The sequence below is a fragment of the Lissotriton helveticus genome, chromosome 4_1, assembly GCF_964261635.1.
Source record: "Lissotriton helveticus chromosome 4_1, aLisHel1.1, whole genome shotgun sequence".
Lineage (NCBI taxonomy): Eukaryota > Metazoa > Chordata > Amphibia > Caudata > Salamandridae > Lissotriton > Lissotriton helveticus.
The window spans coordinates 1,542,758,378-1,542,782,601 of record NC_136063.1 but is presented as its reverse complement, the minus strand read 5'-3'; the positions used below and the strand labels follow the sequence as shown (position 1 = coordinate 1,542,782,601).

The 24,224-nt window shown below is 42.2% G+C and overlaps 1 protein-coding gene across 2 annotated transcripts in view; it reads right to left on the bottom strand.

The window, feature by feature from the left end:
- Nucleotides 1-24,224, bottom strand: part of RAMP3 (receptor activity modifying protein 3) — a 1,128,173-nt gene that overhangs the window by 620,958 nt on the left and 482,991 nt on the right. The gene's annotated exons all lie outside the window — the stretch shown is intronic.

Below are 24,224 nucleotides of genomic sequence, written 5' to 3'. Positions count from 1 at the left end.
AGGAAGGCTGACCTTTCAGCTTCCTGACCAGAATGTCTCTCCGGTAGCTCCCGGTTGTCATTGCCAGTGTCACATATAAGAACTTTTAACTTGACCACAGGTTTTTCATAAGCCTCGAGAAAGAAAATAGATGGCACCCAACCTGCACTCATCAACTAAACCAGCTAGCTGAAATCCAGAGGAGAATTCACAAAGCAAAGAAAGCTGTTTCAGAAAACAGTGCCAGCAAACATCCAGTATTGAAGATAAACTATTTCTTTAAGTAAGAAACCGAAATCACAGATTTCTGCCCACGTCCCCTAAATGTTCCATTTCTTTCTTTAATTCTGTTTGCACAAAAATGCTAAACTCGTTCTACCACTAAGGAGTTTGAGATAAGCTAAGGACTATCAGCGACTCAAATAATTAAATCACACAAACAAAAGGGAGCATGTTTCTCTGATAAAGAGGCGCTCAGAGTGATATGCAAACGAGAATTGAAATTTAAGTCACAAATTAATTAGCGCATGGATATTACGGTACCAAGGGCACCCAGAAAAAATCAGATATCTTCTCTGACTGATCAGTTCGTAAAAAAAGGATTCACAAAATTGAACAGCAGTACCTCTGGTTTATCAGAAAACTGATTTTGTTGGCTGTAATTGTCAAATGATATTTCCCAGAAATTGAAACACGGCCTTTGGCCCTCCAACGTAAATGATGAATCTCGTTAGCGTGGACTCTCTGACGTCGAGGGTCACTATAGCAGCCATGCCTCAAAGGCACTAGAAACGATGCCAGCCTGCCTCGCGGAATTAGGGCAGTGATGAAAATACCATGGCATACACCACCAGCTGATGGGACTTTTTATGATTTCTTCTGCCTGGCATTTTATCTGCGCTCTCAGACCCTGAAATGATCCGCAGGGTTCCATGCACGGTAGAGTCTAAAATCAATGCACGGACCCAGAGGTGGTGACTTGTTGATGGCACTTTTAGTTAGAGTGTTTAAGAAAATATATCTTGTTTTGCATTTTCCTTTGGCCCCAAAGACATATTCAGATGTAGACTCCCCCGGGTTTCCCTTACAGGGCACAGGGATAAAGAACAAATATCGCAGCTGGAGACATATACATTATGAGCAACTGAAAGACGCAGAAGTACCATTATTCAGACACTGACATGCGACATAGAGTACAGTAGACATTGTGCATAATTGTTGATACTGTTACGTTGAACAAATATCAGACTCAATAAGAATTGAAAATATAATAACACCGTAAATCCTTAATATGTACTATGCACTGTAATGTCCATTAATATATGTAAATATGCAGTTAACGATGACATTGAGAAATTTAATAAAGATATAAAAAAAGATAATGGTAGAGTCTAAAATCAAAATGCTGCAATGCAATGTAATAAGAGAGACTAAAATGAAGAGATGAAGACTACAACTGCCGTGGGGCTTTTCTATCATCTGGACTTTTGAGACAAGCTTCTTTAAAGGGAGATATGGTGCATCCTACCTCCCACTGAGCCCATGTGGACTGGACACTTGTGACTTTTATTATACCTGTGATTAACATGAATACATGCATCCTGATAACTTAGCCAATGGGAGCGCTGGTTTCTCTCTCATGCAAACCATTCACAGCTTTGTCCTTTGATTTTGTAAATTCTAAATAACATGAGCGAATGAAGGAAACAAAAGAGGGACTAATATATCATGAAACTACCAGAAGCTTGTAATGCCTTAATAGAAGGCGTGATCTGACTCAGCCCACAGCCAATAAAGTGCCTTTTCTTATTCTCACTAGAATCGTCCACTTTAGCAGTTAAAAGTAAGTAGAAGTATTGTAAACCTCCAGTAATCTATAGGCTCTTGTAATGCCAACAAATGCAAAATCTAGTAGTTCACCAGGATGGAAAGACATGCTGAGCATAGGGGGCATGTCCACACAGCCCTCACTGTAACCACCTTCCTAATTTTTGGGACACGTGGAATTATTTTGAATTTACCGTAATTGTGAGATACGAAGAGAGTGTCCAATAATTGGGTTACTGCAAATTTTTCCACCACCATTATAAAAATGTTAGAAATTACTGTTAGGAATAATGGTAATATTGAAAATCTCTCTGTAATGATCGGAATGTCTCTGGCTGCCTTTCACTACCTTGGAATACACAGATAATGACAATCTGGAACAATCTTTCTGCTGGTTAGTCTTCAATTTGTCCCTGACATCTTTTAAATATGCCAGCAATGGCTTCCGCAGATGTAAATTAGACCGCAGCCATTTGCGCATTATTTGCTACATCTGCCCTAAAGAAGGATGATATTTGAATAGCGTTTTTCTTGTTCCTGTAATTTCATACAAGTTACATTCTGCAAGACACTTCAAACGGATTTTATCTGAGCCCTAAAATGCATATATAAAAAAGAGAGAAAAGGGTGCGGATAAATCTAATAAAAGTACATATCTAAGTTGAGCGTCTATTAACTATTCACTACAGATACTGTTTAACAAATGTGCTTTTAAATTGTGGGTAATTGTAGATCACAAGTTATGAAATCCCCTGATGTTTTTAATTTCTACCATACGTCTGTTGTAAGTGAATTTAAAAAATGTCATAAACCTTCATTCAATGAAAACGTTTTTTATCTGTCCACGGTTTTTCACATGCTCCTCTGTGGCACAATATCTCTCTGTCCTGCCTCACAGATTGATGTATTCTTTGGCCCTGTAATTTCTGTCTGCCTTTGCTGGAGGTTCCCAAGGTGTTGGAGAAAAAGCCTAAAAATATAGGGTTACTCACCAAAGGGGTGGCGGTATCTTCACAGAAGATTCTCTATCTGCAAGGAGGCCAACTGCATTGCTTTAGAAACTTTTAGCAAAAATTCAGAGAGTGGAGTTTTCCCCACCAAATATGGGCACATGAAATGTACCCTAAAGCCTTATCATTGCCTGCATTACTAATCATCTTAATGTACTTGGTGTCTATTCTACCTTGTTATGGACTCTATCCATAACTTTACTTGAAAACAGCTAACCTTTTCATGGCAATCTGTCAATTAGAAATCTCTGTAATAGATGGACCTGTATCAGCCATCTAAAGTTGGAAAATGATCCGTCAAGTTTACAGGGGTAATTATCTCTGTCTTGGTGGGCCCAACGGCAATTCTAGAATAGTCCCCACCAGCAGATTTTCACCATCTGGGTAACACAAAATCGGTTGTCATACCAAAGCCTACAAAGCTCCAAAGAAAGCCGTACCTGCATACGTTAACCACCACATCTCCTTTTACACTCCCACCAGGCATCTCCGCTCTGCAAAACGGACCCTGGCCACCATCCCATGGATCCAAAAGACCACAGCTGAAGGAAGATCCTTCTCCTACATCGCTGCGCAGACCTGGAACTCCCTGCATCTGCACCTCAGGCAATCACCATTGCTGACGCAATTCAGAAAGGACTTCAAGACCTGGCTCTTCGACTGAAACCACAGACCCCCACTCAGTGCCTTGAGACCCTCACACGTGAGTAGTTGCCCTATATAAGAATCCTGAATGATTTATTGATACCACTACAGGCAGGAACGGAAAATCTGCTATTTGTGACAGATTTACAGGTGTCACCCTCTGCCTGGAAGCAGGATGCAGAGTAGGAACTTGCGTGAAAATTGAAGCAATATGAAGATGGTGAAAGGCAATGGGTAAAGGTTAAGTGCAAAGCAGGCACAATAAAGAGGACAGAGAAGATGAGTGGGCCATGGAGTAAGGGCGTCAGGGACATTGAGCCTGCAGTATATTAACTCTTCATTAAAGAGTCCTAGGTAAATAGTGTGCCTATGACACTGCATGTATTTGCATCTGCAATTGTTGAGCGCCTATGTAAAAATAACATAGAGACAACAACATATAAAATATGTAAAACACAGAAATCTAGCTGCAACACCTGGGATTTTGGAGCTCAATGGGCTCTTCTCAGGAGACGTCTGTAGGAATGGGGACTCTCAGGGTGATGTTAGCAAAATATATTTTGCATTTGACTAAAGCACAGTACAGCAATGGTGGCATGCTGAAAGCTAGTTCAGCAGTCAGAACAGGTTTTTATGATATCATATACTTGAGTCAGTTAAGTACCTAACTTTGCTGGAAAGTTGGAGATCTGATGCTCCCCAGGTCTTTTCTACTCTGACCACGTGAAGAGCCACAGTAGATATTGCTGTCAAGACCGACAACCTCGCATGAGCATCACTGAGGCGAGAGGATTAACTCTGCTACATCCATCAGGACAGAACCCCTGTACAACGCTCCCTGGAGGCACCTCAGCACACTTCAGAGGAAATGGAGATACTGAAGCTCGTCGCATACCATTACCGTACCATCTTGAAACATATTTGAAAGGAAACAGGAATTCCGTTGAAATATTGTCACCCAAACCTATGCCCAGCATTTGCATTAAGGTGCAGATGGTACAGAGCTCGTGGTGACAAGTGTCTCAATATACATTCCATAACAGACTCATTCAAAAACTGTCATAGATATCCAAAGTACGCTAACAACAATACAAACTCGTCGACGTTTCGACCCAACAGTACATAAACGAGTCTCATCTGGGCAATAGCCATCTTTCGTAATGATCTTGAATCCAGTCAAGTCAGTTACATTTTCTACTGAGTGCAGGTAGTTGTCAAAGTACAGGAGATGTTTCACATGTCAAAAAAGAATAGTTTTTGATATGCCATACATTTGTAGGTGGAAAACACCCCCGCGTTGAAATGTCTTGTTCCTCAATAGAACATTCTTCTCGAAGTGCCATATATTTGTGGACCAGGGAAATCCATTTTCAGAGGGGCCTCAACACATCGTCTTGCCGTTCCTGCAGGCACAATCTGCAGGGCGGTAAATTGTTCCTGCTTTGAGAGAAAGTAAGGCCTAATGTATCTGACCTGTGTCTGTGATCTGTGATGAGAAACCCATTTATAGTGGAAAGAGTCACTGTATTCTTTTTATGCTGAGTGCACCATTTTTGTTTACTATGGCTATGAACGTGATGAACTACTTCTATTTCCCTAAGACCCCCATTTCAAAAGAAGCAGCACCCGGTACATGTGCTATCAATTTAATAGATTTATGAATGCACAATTCTATTTGCCTAAGAAAAAGTGAACTTACAGCACTAGCTCAGCAACATGATCTTTTAAACCTGACAAATTCCATTTGTACAGTTTTTTCTCTATTCGGTACAAGGGCTATTTAAATGACAGTTTCTATGGTAACAGCAAAAGCTTTTAACTGGACTTGTCACAATGGACTTTTTTCTTTCTTTAGATTGATTTAAAAATACTTCTACATATTGAACAATTCCACCTATTATGCAAAATATCTTCTCAATAGAAACGATAGATGAATTCTTTATTAGCTTTGTAAGTACTCCGTTTGCATTAGCATTACTTATTATCACAATCAAAAGACTAAATAAAATGTGCACTGCTGCACAACATATTGTTAATTTCATTACCACCACTGTTAAGAAACAACCTTGGTCAACCAGCAACACTTCTCCAGCATCTTCCCTATCCTTCCTTGCACTGTTCTCGGTACAAAACCATCTTCAATGGAATAAACTTCAGCCATCTTGTCCTGTTGAGAATTTCACATATTCCTTCACATATTCATGACCGAAGACTCCCATCTAGCTGACTGAACAGAACATGCTATGACCATTTCTTCTCGAAGCAGGCTCCTGAAAGAATTTTGTCTCATGTCCAAACAGAAAGTGAACCAAGTTTAAGAACCCGGCTGGGTGATCCGAAGAAGTGGCAACGTGCCACTGTCTCCAACAGCTTCTTCTTCCGACATTCGTGGTATCTTCAAGGAAGGGCGACCATTAATCTCTATTCGAGGCATGGAAGCCCAGGTAAGACGCAGTTGTGACTAACACATGCTTGACGGAATTGAGCTCCATCATTCCCTCTATGTATAAAGCTAACTTTTCTAGAAAGCTAAGCCTCCCCTCGTTGGCCATCTTATCTCTTGAACCCAGATATTCGAAGAAGACTTGTAAGAATGTGTAACAACTGCTGCCAACTTTGTTGACTCCTCATAGTATTTATTATGGGGACTATCAATACTTATTTGTAAGGTCCCGTACTGTAGTCTATTAAAACCGCTACTTCTATTGCATTTTGACTGTTGATTCATGCATTCATTCACTCGCTCCGCAACATGTAGCTAGTTATACATAGGGGGACAGCTTGACACCATGCTAGCAGATGTCTGGGACATTTTCAGTTCCACCTTTAAACAAGCATTGGAAAAGCCAATATGTCTCGCCTATGCGAGAACTATTGGTTTTGTCAATGTGCTTCGACCATTTCGCTGGAGCTCTAGGCATTCTAACTGAGGAGGTGATAAAATGGGTCCATTGCCTTCTGCAGAGAGCTATGTAAAATGTTCAGTTCTGGAGACAGATTGGGGAGTAATTCTTGAAACAAAAATGTAGATACTTTGTTATGCTGCCTAGGCACCGCACTGTCTGTTACAGAGATGAGTGTAACCTGTAAATTATGGTTTAAAGCCATGGAAAATTAGCTCAAGGGTTCAGCATCTGATGCAGAGGTATGCGTTTAACCATCAGATCACATATTTAAGTGAAAGGAGCATTGCTTAGTGTGTTGAGTAATGGTTACAGAGGTGTGGATGTAACCTGCAAATGGGCAGTTGAGACCATAGGAAGTCAGCTCAGTATACAAGTGTCAGCAGTAGGGCTCATTTTGTTGCCAAAAGTCATAAGTAATTGAAATTATCTTACTATATTCTGTTATTGTAAGTCCTGATCTTCAGTGCATAGCCAGTGGGCTAAAAGCAGAAATGTGTGTGTATTCTGAAGTTCAAAAAGCTGGAGACTAGTGAAACAGAGGGTGCGGAATAAATGGTGACCTGTACCAATACTTGTAGGGAACCTTAGATATTGCTCAGACGCCCCTCACTAGTGGAGTACACACCACAAGTCTCACTCATCAGCTGTGAACTTTACATCAAGAGAACACACTACTCAAGTGATTAGTTCTTAGGGGGTGTTCACCCATAAAATGTCCACCTTAATATCACCCCACACAAAAAACCCTTGCAAAAGTATTTTTCCAAAAATGCACACCCCTTGAATTAAAGAAAAAGCTTGTGTGAGCTCAGTGGAACATTCCTGAAAGAGTATATCTGCATTCCAGTCATGAATCATATTTGTTCAAGACAACTAACAAGCATATTTGTTGGACAGTAGTAATAAAAATGCAGACTACAGTTACACATTAGTATATATTAACAATTAGCTTCTGAAAGAATCAAGTACAATTACCAAATTTTAAAAGATACGCTTTATCTGCCACACGAAAAGCAAAACTCCATAACAGAGACAATGGTAGTAAACATTTGCGGAATTATAAAACAGTAGAAATAAACTTATGAGAACTCTATTAAAGTGTTTGCCACTCAATTTGACCGCCGTTAACTTCCAAAGTGAATTCTAGTGGTACTAGCGCTGGTGTATTTACTTCCCAGTTAAATCAAATAAGCAGCTGGCCTTTCCTCTAATTATCATCCCCCTAGACACGCAGGGACATTTACCTTGATGGCAGAAGATTTCAAAACAGTTTATAAGGTGAATGCAACACCAGAAGACAGCATGCCTCCTTAGAAAAGGATGTGACTTTGCACAATTACCTCAGGATGTATCCAAATGTGGTACAAAGACTTCTACTACAATGATAATGTGCAAGCTATTGTTACTACGTGTTAATGAATATCCAATTCATTTGTGTGACAAAAATCACAGTGGAACAGGTGTGAAGCATTCGGAATAAGCAGAAATGCAAGTCATTCCCTCCCCCCGCCTGGTATAAAAAATGCCCCGTTGTCATACAGCAACAAACAGACGGGGAACATGTGTCTCGCTCTATCGCTTCAAAAACAGAGCATCCTGTGCCTCACAGCGCTGATACACAAGGATAATTACTGTCTCATTCTAAAATGAGAGAACAATATTTACAGCCCTGTTTACAGCTGGCAACATGAACTGGGATGGGAAGAGAAACAGCAAGGAATGATTTTTCTGATCTGGAGTATCCTGGTTCAAAGCATTTAAGAACAAGTTTTACTGGCCTTCAATCGTTTGCACGCTTGACATCAATAGGCAGGTTGTGCAGCTGTGTGAAGAAAATGATACTTTCCTGAAACACATGCTGAAACAAAAAAACTGTGCGCAGAATCAAGCCTTAATGCACACAAGTGGAAGGCTACATGTAATGGGGCACTGCTCTGAGGGAGTGAGCAACATACGAGAAGCAGGGACATAAAGGGAAGATTAACCACTTGCAAGCAAGCCTTTTCAAAGGACACTTGAAGAAACAAATGAAAAGTAAAGTATATACAACATGTCTTGAAGAGGCCATGAAAGCGCTGCCTAGGCTCAACCTAAAAAGGAGTTTGCAATGCTGCATGCTGCACCTGATTTGCTAAATATCTGGCATGACCTCCCGGGGAGTGGGTCCATTGGCCTAGAGTGAGGCTTAAGGGTCCCCAGTAGAAACATTTTTTGCAAATTGCAGTAGCAAGCATTTTGTTTGCTCTGTCACTGTCAGCTCACCCCATAATAATAATTTCTGACCCCATGTACATGCAGATTTAATATTCAACACAAAAGTTCTCAAAATATTCCTGTTGTTGAAAGAACCACAAACTCACATGTTAAGGCATTTTAAATTACAACATTTGCATTTTTAAAGTCCTTAGGGCTGTAATGCCTGTGAAATAGTATTTAAATCCTAAAATAGTTGATGGACGTTGCTGGTCTAATAGCTGAACATATGCATAATTTTCCACTACATTTGCCTTCAGCCTTTCATTTCTATGCATGACTCATCTGCAGATCAAAGAGCAGCAGAACCTCTGACATAGTTCTCCACGACACCTGTCCACAACCACATACAACCGGTTGGATTGTTTAAAATTTTTTTGATTGTTTTGTTTCATCAGAACTAATGTATGACTACGGGTTACATTATAGTAATCAGATGTATGATTAGAGACCTATTCACAAAAAAAAATTATTTTGTCTAGCTTGATTTGTACAAAGTTCTCATTAAATTTGAATGTACTTTATAAAAAATTGTCATTGTCGTTGAGAGTTAGAGTCCTAGTTGCCTGTTCATGAGCTAGGCCACTTACATTTATTCTCACAACCACATACAGACATACACACACACCCTCCTGCTTTATTGGCTACCCCATTTAGTGAAATGGCACATGGATGCTTTGCTCGACTTCCGTTTGTGTTGAACTGAGCTTGGGTTTGCGGAAGTTAATTTAAAGTTCATTATGCATCTACTTTCTATTCCTCCCTTGTTCGGTTTGTGACTTCCTCACAAGCTTTGCTCACTTTGCTTTCAAGCCTCTGGTATGTTTAAAGCTACTCATCTCAATACACTTCTTATATTTAGTCCATTACAGTCGTATGGTAAATGGTTTCCTAATGTTTCTGTAATGAGACGTCACCTGGTGAAAAAAACAATCTGGTCTTCTGTTAAAATAAGAACAATATATCGCTTATTACATTTTTTAATGAACACGCAACAGGGAACATAACGCTACCAGTAAGTTTAGTACAGTGGTCTTCAAATTGTAGGGTGTATCCTTGGAGAAAGATGGGGCATGAGGAGAGACTAATGGCAGAAAACCCACGCTATGGGTTGTGCTGTCCCTGCAGCGGGTTTCTATGTGCTACGGTCAGCTGAGAAGCAGAGCTGAAGAGATTAGTGAAAGGAAAAAGGCCCAAAGCCCTCCATTAATGGCAGTCTATCATTTCCTTTTGTAAGAGAGAGTCCAGTCCACCTGTGACTCTCACTCCTGGCTTCATTGATATTCAGCTGCTCAGCCATGAAAACGTAGATGTGCTTGGCGCAATGCTTAATTTAAGCCGATGGTTTTGGGTTCTCTGCACCAGCACTTAATTGCTAACACCGACACTTATCACAGTGTGCCACATGGTGGCGATGTTTGTCTAATATAGAGACAAGCGCAACAACAGTTGTTTATGTTATGTTATAAGTATTTATAGGGCGTGACGGTTACCTGAGGGTGTCCTGGCACTTAGCTTAACAGTCGAAATATCAGAACAGATAAAGACCCAGGTCAAACAAGAAGTCGGGAGAGGCCCGGATCTAGAACAGAAGCTCTTTCCATGCCTTCGAAGTGCAGGTAACGAAGCTTCTGCCGCCCAAATTAGGCACTATGACAGTCTTCGCGCCTAAGAAGTGAAGAGTTCTGTTGCTAAAACACTGCTTAAGATGATCTGGTCCACTGTCATGCAGAGCCTTGAATGCAGCACAACGCACTTTAAATCTGATGCGTTTCCTTATTGGCAGCAAGTGGACCTTTATGATTTATTTTTTACCGATGTAAATTTAGGACTACCTGTTAGCAATCTAGCTACCGCACTTTTGCCATAATTGCAGTTTATTCATATGTTGCTGTTGCATGTTCAGGTAGAAACCGTTGCAATAATCAAGTTTAGATAGAATAAGGGAGGTTATCACTAATTGTTGGCTTTCCTCAGGTAGTAGGTGTAATCTTTTAAAATCATTCTGAGGGTCTGGAATGCAAAGGCTGTAACCGTGCTCGCCTGATCCCCAAAAGTGAGCTTATTGTCAATTATTACTCCTAGAATTGTTGCTTTCCTGACCGGCATGAGGAGGATACCTAATTAATCTGGCCATCATCTAGGTGACCAGAAGTTTACATTGTTTCCAAAATTGTTTTTGTTTTGCTCAAGTTCAATTTCAAACAGTTTTCAGTCATCCAGTCATGAAATTTCTCAATTTCCTGATTCAGTAGCAGAGACACCACAATTTGTGTGTCATCCGTATAGGAAGTTAAGTGAAGACCGAATGTACTAATCAGTGGGGCCAGAGATGAACGTATACATTGAAGAGAGTAGGACTCAGTGAGGTGGGACCCCACAAGGGAGACAAAAAGGTGAGACATCAGGAAAGAGTGCAGTAGCTTCCAAGCCATATCCTGAATGCCACACACCAACAATTGGTCCATTAAAAGATCATGGTGGACCGTGTCGAAGGCTGCAGGGAGATCCAACATGATCAATGCAGCATTGCCTCCCATGTCCAATGCTCCCTGATTTCTTCGGTGGACTTTATAATTGATGATTTTGTGCTGTAGCCTCCCCAAAACTTATATTGTGTTGAGTCTAGAATATGACTTTCCTGTATAAAACTGGTGAGTTGTAAATTCATGACCCTTTCTATCAGTTTTGCCGGGAGGGTAAGCCGGGAAATAGGCTGAAAATGATTGGGATCTTTGGAGTCGAGATTTTGTTTTTCAGCAGCAGGATAATCGATGCTTCTTCCAAGCTTTAGGGAAATACCCAGAGCTAAACATGGCATTAAATAGTTAAGTAAGAATATCTTCCATGGGTTCAGGAGACAATTTAATCACTGAAATCGGACGAGGGTTGGAAGGAGAGCCTGACCTAACAGATAAAAGTAAGTCCCGTGTTTGTTTCTGAGAAAAGCGGCAAATTCTATTAAAGCAACTGGAGGCTTCAAGGAACCTGTGACCAAATGTTTATTTAGATTGCCCCATCTAAATAGGGTCTCTCTTTTGCTGAAAGTGGAGAGATTGAAAAAGGAAAAGATTTGTTCAACTTTCTGTAAAAAGAAAGATGTAATTTCATCTCATAACACTGAGCTGCTTACAATTTTTGGCGGACAGGGGGAGGCCAGTCTGGAGACTGATCTAAAATGTTCTTTAGTAGAATGTTTGGCTATCGTAATGTGATTGGCAAAAAACAATTTTTTTGTTTTAATTAACAGCATTTTATATGAGGAGAGACATTGTTTATAGTTCTCTTTTTCTGAGCAATTGTAACTTTCTCCAATTACGTTCTTGGCGCTTGCAGATGAGTTTTTGTTCTCAGAGGTCAGCCGAGTTGGCTGAGAATGTTTTGGTTTTGTTCTTTTTATAGGAGCCACTGTCCTGCAAGCTGCTTCGACCCAGTCTGTATCCCAAGTAGTTGCCGCATCTAAGTCAAAGGGGAAAAGTCGAAATGGTGGAGGAGAGATAATCTCATAAAAGGAGACCCTTGATTTTATTTTTGGCCCCTGAAGTGAATGCACTTTTAGGGGCCTCATAATCATGCTGCCGATCTGGAAAGGACAATTCACATAGGATTGCTGAGTGGTCGGTCCAGATGGGAGGCAATAAACATGTATAGGCCATGTATAGGCCAAATACGAATGATTTGAGAAGATTCCATCCAAGGTGTGGCCTGCAGCGTGGGTTGGGGCTTGTACTAGTTGTATTAATCCAGTGCTACTCATGACATCTTGCAGACTAGCTGTATTTACATCCCTAAAGTATTCCAAATGAAAATTAAAATTACCAAGTATGAGGAAAGTGTTAGTGCAGAGCCCATCCTCTAGCAGGGTTCCTGTGTTTGCCAAGAACACATTGTTGGGGCCTGGAGGTCTGAAAACTAATATTCCTTTAAAGGAATGTGGGTATGAAAGTTGAAAATAAAAAGACAAGGCTTTGCAAGTGAAAGTAGCGATTGTTTGAAATTCGGCAGTCATAGAACTGTAATAAATGACCGCAAACACCCCCCCTCCCACCTAATGGACCTATTCAAAGTGTGGCATGTGAACCCCGGTGGAGTGGCTTTAACCAGATCAGGTCCCGTAATTCAATGTACAGTAAAATGGCTATTACCTGTCTTACAAGCCATTCCTATATTGTCGGGGGCTTGGAACAGTGTCATTCGTCCCACTTGTAGGTTTGGTTGTTAGTAGTTGTGTTGGTCCATCATTGGAGGCGCTGGAAGGAGCAATTGGCTGTTCCAAACTGCAGCGGCCTCCTGACGAAGACCCCAGTCACAAATTAAGCACTGGCTCTACGTGTAGTACTTTATTCGTAAAAAGAAATAGGCGCCAATCATGGGCGTCTGCAGGGGAGGGCAAGGGGGAGCGCTTGCCCCCCCCCTGGATCGCTGGTCCCATTCCTTTTACGGACTCCTTTGGCCCGTCATTTTCACAATTACAGCAGGCTGTTCCCGTGTGAGAAGCCCCAGGAGTTTAAATGATCTCTCACTTGGGGCCTCTCGCACTTCTCTTTGAACTCTGGAGGCTGCAGCAGCCCATCTCCGACCTCGAGCAGACTGTGGACAGGCCCATTGTCATTCTGTCTGCTGCTGATCATCACATAAAGAATGACAATGGGCCATCTGCCTTTAACTTGCGTTGAAGGTGAGCGATGAAGTTAAAATGTTGCCCCCCCCTCCCCTGGAAGGCGAGCGATGAAGTTAAAATGTTCCCCACCCCCCCGGAAACATTTCTGTGGACGCCCATGGCGCCAATGCTCAAGGCAATTTTTTAAGAAGCCACTGTGGCTGGTAGCCCTCATTGCCTGGCAGAACTGCCTTGATTCCAGTGTCAGCAATACCTACTAACCATCCCACTCATATTAGTGAGACATTTTGATCCATTCCAGATCAGATTATGCTATAATGATGGAATGGGCTTTGCTGATTTTTTTTTTTAAGTATGTTAAATTGTTCAACGCTATGTTAATTTGCCCTGTACAACAATAGACGAGCAGCAGCATCATGTGGTAGACTGACACAAATAATTGCCAGTGTTTCAAAATAAGCGCAGGTGCCAAGTACTGGCAAACACTGCCACAAAGTAAGCACTGTCTACGTGACAATCCCAAGCTGATCAAGAGATAAATAGAGAAAGTTGAGATGTGGAAATATGTGTAATAATGCAAGAAGAACAAGGAGAACGTGCAGTTATGTTAACTCCTGTCTTTATTGGCGGTATATCCAATAATATGTATTGCATCCTGTATTCAGATGTATAATTAAAAATTGAGTAAGTAAACATCAAGATGATTAGAATAAAGTACTCTTAATCAAAATTGTCTGCTAAAAAATCTTTAAATAGTGAGTGGCCGAATAAGAGTGCTGAATCACCGTAGTCAGAATCACGGTAGTACATTCTTGATAAAAGAATTAAATTATTTTTCCTTCAGAGAGGTAGAAACTATAGCTTAACAAAACAGTTGTTTTTCAATCGTACTAAATGAGCAAAAAACACCTTTGTCTTGTAGAGCTCGGCAAAATTAAAAACGCAGCTCTTGGAGAACCTGAAAAACGTCATGCTAATTAAACAAAGCGGTTGATGAACGGCACAGACTATCATTGCATCCGGCCATGTGCTGCACCTTTTAGCCTATTTTCCCATATGAATGGGTAAGTTAAGTCCTTTATGTTTTGACACCGTATCAAAAATCACATATGAATGAGGCATTAATAAAAGTATCGATCTTTTTCTCTTTCTCTTGATGTATCCAACAGGATTATTTTTAAACTACTTTTTATTATAATCGGTGGCTCCCTTGATTCATAAAGAACGTTACCAATTGAAGAGGTAAATAGAATATTTTGTAACATAGATTTGCCAAGTCTACCAAGAGACGATATAGAAAATTCACATTTGATTCCTCTTTTAATAATCTAGATGCGCATACTTTCCATGAAGAAAATAGTGCTGCAACCCAAAGAAACATGTTGAGCAAATAACTGACCTAAGGGGTGATAACTTGGAAACAATCTACAGGTTACAGATAACAAAAGGTAATTAAAGCCTGTCCCTTAGTATATTAAATTTGGATATTTCCTATGTTACAGGTAGTGCAAGGTAATTAAAAGCCTGCACCTTAGCTATACATTGTGGAAATTCCCCACCAAGATTTAATCGAAATACTTGGTCCAAATATCCGTTTAGATCAATGGTTAATTATATTACACATTGATATTCCCAAAGGGGTAGTCATTAGGTGATTTCCCTTTTAGAAGCGCTTGAGTGAGAGCACTTCAATTCCCCTCGAATACCAGCACCACATGTTTAATGAATAGAAATAAGATTCGGTTGTGCCAGAAATGTTGTAGACAGACATAACTGTACAATGTAATTGTGTTATTGATGCACTTTGTGTTTTAAAAAAGAGAGATGAAATTATGAATTGTTTCTAATTGTATGTTTTTTTCTGAACTAGAAACTTGTCCTGATGAAGGTCTTATCCTAAAAACCGAAACGCTGCGTCGACAACTTTGTAACACATTTTTTTAATGTTCTTACATTTGAATTGTCACATTTTTAACTGGTCTCAATGGCACAAAAATTGTTTTGTAAAAATGAATTTTTAAAGAAATTGTTTTATGATTGTATTATGTTTTGAATAAATTGTACAATTTTTCCATGTATTATCTGATATCGTTTTTTATCTGATTCTATTCATTCTTGTGATTTATTATTCATGTGGTTATGGTTTGTGCACAAAGAAGGTGAATACCCCCTCTACTATCTAGTAGGTGTTCCTTTTCAAACTTCGTGGCCAGATAGGGACTTCCCTTTATTTATTTCTAATTAAAAATTGACTCATACGGTCAATTTACATAGCATACAAAAATGCTGAATTGTTTATTGGCATTTAATAACAATACACCCTACACAATGACATTTATTTAAAACAATCCAAAGAAATGAAGTAGCTGAGGGCAGGCTAACAGGGAGCCTTCATTGACAGTTACAGTAGGACATGGTGCCTGGGTTCCAATGGAGGCAGCCTGTAAGTCTCTGATGACCACAAACGAGGGCCTCAAGGTGTCTTCAGACCAAATATTGGGATCTCAGGCCTAGCTTTAAAGGTAGCTGAGGGTCAGTAGAAAGAGTCTCAGGGCAAGCTGAGGTGAGTAGGCTTTAAACGCCAACAGAGGCATCTCAGGGTTTTGTGCATGATATAAGATATACTGGACTATAAGGGTCAACAGAGGAATAGTGTTGACCAGCTGTGGATGCCGGAGAGCTGATTCAGGGAATGTGGAGTTAGGAGAGGATCACTGAGTGCAAAGTGAGGGCCCCTTTAACAACTGTTACTAAGGTTCAGAAGCAGGCCATTGCCCTCCAGACCTTGCTGTAGACAGTGTTAGGGTCAAGAGGACCTTATCTTTGGTTGGCTGTCTGCTATCCATGCTATTCCTTTTCTATCTGTGATTTGGAGAAACCGGGCATGTATTGGTGATCTCAACACGATACCAGCATTTAATCAATCAGGGGGTATTAAGTGCGCTGCTCACCTGTGGGGGTCTCAAGTCGCGGGGGGCTAGGGGTGCAGTTTCGGTCAGCCGAAGAGCCAGATGCCATTTAGACATAGGTGGGTTTTCATGGTTAGAGTAATATTAACAGTTTTGAATATAGCCTCTGGCCGCAGTAGAACACAGATTAGTGCATCCATTTAGTACCAAGACCGGATACAGCAGTAGATCTTACATGAGTCCTGTCTTAAGTTAGTGAGCATCATAAGGATCATGGTTTTGTTTGTCTTACAGCTGTGGTGGTGTTAGACCTGGCATCCTTAGGGTGGTCTTTCCCCAGACGTTTTGCCTTTTACCTCCTGTTTTGCTGCTTCTTTTTTTGTTGGTGTTGGACCTGATACTCATTAGGGAGCATTTCCTGAACTGTTGTGCTTTTTCAACCTAGGTTTTGTTGATTATCTTACGTGGCCTCGGGGATCTGGACATATTCACTCTGTAAATGTGTATGAAAGTGCTTGTGCCCTTCCTATCTGTGTTGGGAAGTGCCATTGATTCCATGTTCTGAAAGATGGGCTGATATGTCATTGCAGACTAGTGGATGTGCACTGGCATCTATCGTGAGTAAACTCATAAGCATCTTGCCATTGTAGGCCGCTGTGAGTGCGCACCCACACCTATGATGCCTGTGATTGTGTGGACAGCCTGCCAATTCAGGCATGTGCACATACACACATATTAGTTAAACCTTTGTCCAGTCTGCTGTGCTAACTCGGGTGGCCGCACTTGCACTACTAATTCTGGGAACTATGTGTCCCTCCTGCCATCACGGGTTTGTGTGCTCAACAACGTAGTGAGGAATACCTATGTGTGTTTTCACTACCTATGAGGCATGCTTTTCCCATAGGTTAACATCAGGAAGAGGTTGACATTACTTTGGATGGCAATAGTGGATTGCAATAGTGGAAGTGCCTCATGATGTTTAATATCAATGGATTCGTAGTGCCAAACCCTCTCCTTTGGTTAAGGGAGTTTTGGCATAACTAGCGTAGAAATGCCACTTATAGATAATGAACATTTCATTGCTCCAAGAGTATCGGTGACCATGGTGTCTGGCTACAGTCGACACCAGGGGTAGTGGGGAGCACATCTGTGAATTCCCCATCAACAGCCAAAAACAATGAGCATCCGACGGGAACAGCAGATCTCTGCCATTTGAGGACTGAATGGGATAGATTGAAGCTAGTGGTTCCAACACTTACCCTCTACGGGCCAGACCATGGCAGATTACGATCTGCATTCCAATGCCCTACAGTACACAGGCCTACAATTTAGGGGAGACATCTGTGGTTGAAAGGCAAAAACCCTTAAACCACCCGAACTTCAAAGATGCAGGACAGTATACCTGCAGGTGCCATCCTTCAGCAAAGGACGAGATATACCTGTTGGGACGTGGGACCGGCGAACCCGGACTGTATGGTTCATATTGTCAGTGGACTCTGTTATGCACATGGAGGATAACTGTTCAAATAGAGGCTGGCCTTGGCAGAGAACCTGCTGAAGTGTGACACCCTAAAATGTGCGCTCCAAAGGCCTGACCTCAGTCCTCCTGTTCTCTCAGAGATCTCAGAGATATCAAGGATCTATCTCCCGCAAGGGATCTTCACCATCTACCCGTGATATCTGGAGAACGGTGCTCTCTCAAGTGCCCACCTCGGCTACTGAATCCCAACAGGTAGTGTGGCGTGAGTGTGGAATTAAGACTTGTGTCTAAAGACAGTATTATTTAATGCAGAGCCCAGAAATCTTGGCCATTCATGGACTTGGGCTTCCTGTCCTGCAGGGACCTCCACTCTCATAAGCATCTAGTGGTGGTGCGTGTGGTTACTTGTTGCAGGTCACGTATAACTTGTTTAGTCAATCGTGCCACACCTCTCTCTTGCAACACAGTGATTACATGCTCATTGCTTGCTGTATCCAATTCACAGAGTGCGACCCTCTGATGTGGGGGTGTACCTCCATTTGTGCCTCATCCTACCTCATGTGGCTGTGCTGAACTTGCACCTGTGTGTGTGACCAGACTGCTCTGGTGCAGCCTGTATCCTCAGGCACTGGATGTAGTGCCTCCTTTCCAGGGAGGTACAGAATTGCATCTCTTTGCTGTGTCTGACTGAAATTGCCTAGTGCAATTCATTGCAACATGCACCGACCATTGTGCCTCCTTTCCGAGGAGGAGCGGGATTTGCAACTTATCGGATTTGAAATATTAAGTACCTGGTGTGGCTCATGCCAACGTGTATCAAGTGCTGTGCCTAGATTGCCTGAGCACGACCCGGATACTGATCAGGGCACCTCCTCCTATCAAGAGGCTCTGCGGCGTTACACCCCATTCATCGGTTGTTCCCTTTATGATCCTTATCGCTGTGGACCAACCTCCCTCTCCACACCTGGCTCCTCCCGAAGACATCTTGGCACCAGGTAGCAGTGAGAGAGATTGACTGAGTTGAAGAAATGCTTCCAAGACAGCTCAGAAGGGGGTCAAGAGACTGCGCAACTTCTTTGTGTTTTAAGACCTGTGGGTAACCTAATTAAATCTGCTATGTATTCCCACCTGCTTCCCAAGGATGCAGACTTGGTGTGACTTTGGCCGCATGAGGCCCAGTGTTTGGGGAGTGAGGTTGGTTATCTTCCATCCGGGGGTATAAGACAATCAGGGTGAACTAGAAGGTGGGGTAGGCTTGGACCACAGAGTCTACAGAGGGTGAATCATTGACCTGCTGGGTACAAGTGGCACCTCATTGGAGTACTGAGTATGTATGTGTATGTAAGAGCGTGCCGTACAGTCTGGCTGATACCTGTTGCTCCTGCTTTGTGGTGCGCAGTGAGTGTGTGTAAGTGGGAGTGATCATGTATGGACGACTGTCATTCACAACACTGGCCAGCGGTGCTCCATTATATGTTGAATTTTGCCAAAAGCACAATACCTTTTGACATTGGGTTTTCCTGCATGGCTCTAGCTCGCGGTGCTGTCTCTCATTTGGGGGTTGGGGTGGGGTGGGGTGTTGAGGTTAGATTAGGAATTATCGACAGTGTGAATAATATTGATATTGTAACAATGCGAGTGGGCCTAGTGCAGCCAGTAATATTTCTGAATGTGTTTTAAGCCCCAAAGTATATAATGGACATGTTATAATTATAATGATTGAACACATTCATTCTATGTGAAGTCTCTTTTGTGACACTCAGTGTATTGATGGTGAGTTGCTGTTGTGCCTTTCCTTTGCACTTTGCCTGTGTAGTAAGCCAGACTGCTCAGTGCCAAGCTGCCCAAGCATAAGCACCACGGTTATACAGAGAGTGTAATCACCTTCCCTTGAAGTGAGCAGTAGTTCTGCCTGGCTGGGGGCCTCCCTTTAGCCATCCAGACATTGCCGGTTCCAACAGTTGGCCTTAGGACTCCAAGTACTTTGCCACTGCTAATCAGTGCTAAAGTACATATGCTCCTCCCCTAAACATGTTTATGATTGCTGTATACCTGATTGGTATATTTAATTTACTTGTAAGTCCCTTGTAAAGTGGTACCCCTGTACTCAGGGGGCTGGTAAGTTAAATGCTGCTAGTGGGCTGCAGCACTGATTGTGCCACCCACAGAGATAGCCTTTCAAACCTGTCTCAGGCCTACCACTGCACTGCCTGAGTGTGCAGTTTACTGCCACTTTGACTATGCATTTAAAACTACTTGCCAAGCCTTAAACTCCCTTTTTATTGGTATGTAACGTTTACAACGAAATTTTTACAACGCACTACCATTATAACGCAGGCATTACCACGCATACCATTACAACGCATTGCGCTGGGGGGCGCTCTAGGATAGGGAATAAGTTTAAGTTTCTATCCAACACCTTCCCTAGTGTCCACGGGGACTGGAGTTGGAATAGAAAATTATACTTACCACTATCCAGCACCTCTAAGCGCTATGCGATGTAATGGTATGCGTGGTAAAAACCGCGTTGTAAAGGTATGCGTGGTAAAAGTATGCGTTGTAACGTCATACATCCCTTTTTTATTACATATAAGTCGCCCGTAAGGTCGGCCCTAGGTAGCCTTAAGGCAGTCTGCTATGTAAATAAAAGAGAGGACATGTACTGTGGTTTGCATGTCCTGGTAGTGACAAACAGCCTATTTAGTTTTTCATGACTGTGAGGCCTACCCCTCTTATAGGTTAGCATTGGGAATTTCTTTGTACATTTTTAAATGGTAATTCCTAATCAGAGAGAAGTAGCTTTTTGATATTTATTATGTTTGGATTGGTATTGATAAATCCTACTTACTGGTTAGGTTGAATTTAACTTTACTATTTTAGAAATGCCGCTTTTAGAAAGTATACCAGACATTTCTCTACACTTACTGCTCTATGCGCATGACCAGCAATCTCCAATATATGTTTAGGTTGGGCTGGATGACAGCTACATTTGTGCATTTCTTCTAGACAGCTAAAACACAGGTCATTCAACTGCATCTGCATTCATCTGCATTCTGATGGATCTTCCTGGGCTAGGAGGGGCTCACCCTCCACTTATATGTATGACTGGGTAGTATCCTCCCAACACACAATGTACTGATAACCCCCCTACCGATTGCCTGGCAGACAGGACTGACTTGTAAGGGATCCTTCTACACTTCAGAGAACTCCTTTGAAGTAACCTCCTACATTAACAGCACTTTTGGGTAGAAGTACTGGGGATCTGAACTCCTAACAGCAGACACATTTGGACCTGTAGTCAGACAGCACTGGCTTCACATCTGTACATTGCCAGAAGGTCTGCTGTGCTGCCAGGAGTGACTGACACTTTTCTAACTGCTCTGCTGTGTTGGCCTGCCGCTTGTTGAGCTGCAGGAGGAACTGACACGTTGATACCTGCCTTATTGTGCTGGCCAGCTATCTACGCATTTGTTATTTTAAGTGTTCTCCAAGGGCTTGTTGGCTTGTCCCTGTTTCTCAAAGTCTCAGATTTGATTTGATTTGATTTATCTATTTGTATAGCGCGCGAATGCCCGAGGGCGTCTTGGCGCTGAGATGTACCACTGGCTCTTGAAGATGTTGATTAGAGCTGTGCAGAGAAAAGCCAGGTTTTAACTTCCTTTCTGAAGGATTTCAAGGATGGGCTGATTTTTATGTCTAGTGGTAGTTGGTTCCAGATTCTTGCTGTGTTTACCAAGAAGCTTCTTCCGCCCCAGTTAGCTCTCCTGAATCTTGGGACCCTGATGAGTTTCATTTGGCTGGATCTGAGAAGTCTATTTGGCTCATATTGTTGTAAATGGGATTTTAGAAATTGTGATCCGGTTCCGTTGATTGCTTTGTATGCTAGGCATAGTGATTTAAATTGTATCCTTTTTACAATTGGTAGCCATTGCAAGTTTTTTAGTTTGTGGCTAACTGTTTCAAACTTTGGTATTCCGAGTATCAGCCTGGCTGCTGCGTTCTGCAGGCGTTGAAGCTTGAGTAGGATTTTCTTCCTGGCTCCGGCATATAGGCCGTTCCCGTAGCCCAGTCTGGACAAGGCTAATGCTGTCACTACTGTCTTGCGCGAATCATACGGTAAGTAAGGTAGAATATTTTTGATCATTTTTAGGATGTACCAAAGTGATGATGCCAGTTTACTGGCTTGGGCGTCGAATGAGAGATTGGTGTCTAGAGTGATTCCTAGGTTTTTTACCTTTTCTGATGACTCGGGGCACCTTCCCAGATCTTTTGGCCACCATGAGGCGGACCATATATTTGTGTCCCCTCCTAATATCATAACCTCACTCTTGTCACCGTTTAGTTTTAGGCAGTTCATTCTCCTCCATTGGCTGATTTGTATCATGCAGAGTTGGAATTTTTCTGCTGTGTCCTGTACATCCTTACTTATTGACACCACAATTTGGGTATCGTCGGCGAAGGATATTGGGGTAAAGCCACTATTCCTTATTTTTTGTGCGAGGGGAGCCACATATAGATTAAAAAGAGTGGGGCTCATCGAGGAGCCCTGCGAGACTCCACATGGCAGGTTGAAAAGGTTGGATTTAGCTTCTCCCGATTCTACTGAGAAGGTTCTATTCTCTGAGTAGAAAGCAATGAGGGCACAAGCTGAGTCATGTATTTGTGCTGTTTTCAGGCGTGTTATAAGGATCTCGTGGCTGACTGTATCGAAGGCCGCCGATAGGTCGAGTAGTATCAAGGCGGCCTTCGATCCATTGTCCAATATTTGCCTAAGTTCCTCCACTGCTGTAATCAGAGCTGTCTCTGTTCCATGTCCCTCACGGAAACCGAACTGAGAATGATCCAGCCAGTTGCCGTCCATCAGATATTGAGATAACTGTTTGTTTAACAGTTTCTCCAAAACCTTTGCGGCAAAAGGGATCCTGGCTATGGGTCTGTAATTATTAGGAGTTTCGCAGTCTAGGTTAGTTTTTTTTAGCAGCGGCCTGATTGATATCATTTTCCAGTCATCAGGGAAGATGTTGGTATTGATAATTTGGGAGAATTATTTTTCTAGCACTAGGCTCAGCTGTTTGGGACAGATATGCATTATTTTGGGTGGACAGGGGTCCGTTGGACTACCTGAGTTAGTGGTGTGAACCTCTTTCTGGATCTGTTCAGCTGTAGGCGAAGTGAAGATGAACGATGTGGTTTGGACTGGTTGTATCACTGGGTTTATTAAGTGTGAAGTATCCTTTTCTACCGTCTCCGAGCTCTGATTTTTAAAAGAGTCGTAGACTGATGATACTTTGCTAACAAAGAAATCACCTAGTATGTTGCAGAAGTCTGATGACAGTGCTTCTGAGTTGTTGTTCTCAAATGTTGATAATTTTTTAACAGTGTCAAAAAGGGTCATCAAAGACTTAATTTCTGTGCTTTAAGGATTTTGTATGCTGCAAAAGCTGTCCTGAAAGAATCAGCATGCTCCCAGAGCACCGCTCTAGGCTCCGTCTCCTGAGATCAAGCGCTACACTGTGTCCTTACTCAGTGCTCTCTCGAGTTTCCTTGACCTGCAAACTTCAGCACCACACACTGATTACAATATTCACTGCCTGGCAGGTGCCTCAGAACTGTGGGAAGCCCTCCTGATGCATAGGCGTAGCAACCAAGCTTCCCCTTGATAAGGTGACCAGGCTGCACTCTTTTCTCAACACAGGGGTCCACAGTGATGCAAGGACTGCTCCAACTATGAAAGGTACTGTACTCACGAGGTGCTCTGCAATTGTAAGGCCCATGCGGTTGCCCAGTTGCATTCATTCTTGCCCAGTTTGCGCATAACAACTTTACTGCAAACAGTTTCTGAGGGACCCATGGCCAACTTCTCATTTGAGGAGTCAGCGGCCGCACTGTACAGAACCTGTGCCTACCAGCTCTCTGTTTACTCCCTTTGTTATTGAGACCGCAACAAAGCCAGCAATCACAAGTGTTTTTTTGAAGCACTTTCCCTGAACATTACTGTAATCTTCCTAATGGAAGCAAGTGTATTTCGTGCCCTGTGATTTTCCCTGCCTAGCTTTTGAAACGTTATAATTTGAGAACCACTGATTGAATCACTATCATTTTGATGTTGTTTCCCTCAGTATAATAAGAGAATTATCTTTGAAACATGTATAACTTGAAATGCATCCAATGTATTTTTATTGTTCTGGTCCTTTTTTTAACCTGGCTCTAATATCTATTTTTTTTTAAAATTTTTGTAGTGTATTCATTGTTTTACTGTGGGTTTGTGTTGCAATGTTGGAATTAAGTCCCCTTGAATCCTGAGAGTCCCTGGGTCCAACCAGTCCACCATGTACCTCCAGTAAGCACCACAGAGCTGCGTTGCAGAGAGGTGGTCCGAGGCCATGCTCCATTTTACACATCTCTGCAATGCAACTCTGTGGTACTTACTGGACTTACCTGGTGGGTTAGTTAGACCCGGGGACCCTCAGGATTCAAGGAGACTTTATCCCCTAACTTAAAACAGCCACAGGGTGTATTTGCACACATGTCACCTCAGGCTCCCCTCCCATCACCAGTGTGCAAAAGTGCCTCATGGTGCGTTTGAAGAGGCAG